Source organism: Oreochromis niloticus, linkage group LG7, assembly GCF_001858045.2.
Source record: "Oreochromis niloticus isolate F11D_XX linkage group LG7, O_niloticus_UMD_NMBU, whole genome shotgun sequence".
NCBI classification, from domain to species: domain Eukaryota; kingdom Metazoa; phylum Chordata; class Actinopteri; order Cichliformes; family Cichlidae; genus Oreochromis; species Oreochromis niloticus.
Window position 1 is genome coordinate 25,976,138 of NC_031972.2, and position 1,575 is coordinate 25,977,712.

General features: G+C 44.6%; 1 long non-coding RNA gene across 1 annotated transcript; it reads left to right on the plus strand.

Moving 5' to 3' along the window:
- The first annotated feature begins 308 nt into the window (after positions 1-308).
- On the plus strand, positions 309-1,267 carry LOC109203041 (uncharacterized). The gene is made up of 2 exons (XR_002063006.2): positions 309-972; positions 1,045-1,267. It is a non-coding gene; the product is annotated as an uncharacterized LOC109203041 (long non-coding RNA).
- Positions 1,268-1,575: the final 308 nt, after the last annotated feature.

Genomic DNA, 1,575 nt, shown 5'->3' on the forward strand with positions numbered 1-1,575 from the left:
AAAAAGTTGGTAAAACTGCAACTGCCACACCAAGATCAAATCACAGTCACGCTCTTTGAGCTTTTACAAATAAACAATCATCATGACATACAAGCTGTTGTCAAACAAGTTTACACAACCCTGATTAAGCCTCTGTGCAGCAGGCAGTTTGCAATATGCCAGTAGTGAGGTTTGTCACATGATGTCATGTGCACGTTGCTCAAGAGTTGTCCACCATATTGGACGTGACACAACCACTAAGGATAAATATGTATTCACTGACTAGCTGGCATCGGTTGCTGGCTGCTGATTGGTGAAATCATTTGGAAAGAAGGTGCTGCACCAAAAACCTCCTAGTGATTTATGTGGTTACTAGCAGTTTGCCACGTTTGCTTGTAATTTTCATGTTTGTCTGCAAATACTTGCCAACTACCAGCTGAGCGGAAGTAAAACCTGAAAAAGTGCAAAACAAACTGAAAACGGAGAAAGGTTGTCTTCAAATTAAAAGCATGCCTCAACACTACAGCTAATGCGTTTCAAAAGCCAACTTTCAGTCTGGAGACAAAAGATCTCAATGTCCAGTTTATGTCACAGTTTTCAGTTTCACTACGACTCAGAGAGTAGATGGGTTGTGTTAGTAGATAAGTCCGTCACTTCCATTCAAACTATAACCACAGCAATGTGCAAACAATCAAATTTAGTCATTAACAATACAAAACAATCACAAGGAGGTTCAACACATTTGTCACGACCTGCAGAATCGGCAAGGTGCTGATCAGAATCTCTCCACTCCTAGCCCTCCTTCTCTTCTCTTTTTCCTCTCTCTCTCCCTCTCCCCTTCTCTCCCCTGTTTTGCCGGGGCGGAACTCATGGAGGGTTCACGCCCTCGGTCCACGCCTTCCCGGATTGTGCACACCTGGGCCTCATCAGACCAGCTGGTATATTAGAAGGAGGAGATCAGCTGTTCAACGCTGGATTGTTGTGAAGGCTCTTGTCAGTACACGTCTAGCTCAAGTTTCCTGTGCCTCCGTCTAAGAGACTTAACGAGTGTTTCTTTGTTCCTAGATTCCCCGGACCCGTCCCCGTGTTTCCTCGTGTGGAGTGTGGAAGGAGTGACTGGTCGCTAGCGGAGAAGAGAGAGGTTGAACTGAGCGCGTGTGTGATTTCCCCCTTTTCCCTGGAGCCCTGGACCCCTGCCCCTCACGTCTTGTATATAGCACTAACCCCGCACTGTCTGTACATACACTTGGTGAAGATCTGTAAATAAACCGTCTCTGTTTAAACGCTAGTCAGGAGTCCTGCGAGTGGATCCTCTAAGCAACCCGTGACAACATTGTTTGTGATGGCCATGGACTAAAGGTCTTATTCACTTGGTCCTACATTTGAAAAATGATTGTCACATGTCCAAACTGGCCAACAAATTGACACCACTTAATCAGTGGTCAAGTGTCTTTGTAACCTCAATAAAATCTACAGCAACATTTCTACAGAACAGGCAAGAGCATGCAGGAGTATGTTAGAAACTATGGAAAAGAAAAAAAGACTAGGACAAACTTTGCAGAGCGGAGGCTTACAATCTAAAAGTGAAAGGAATTC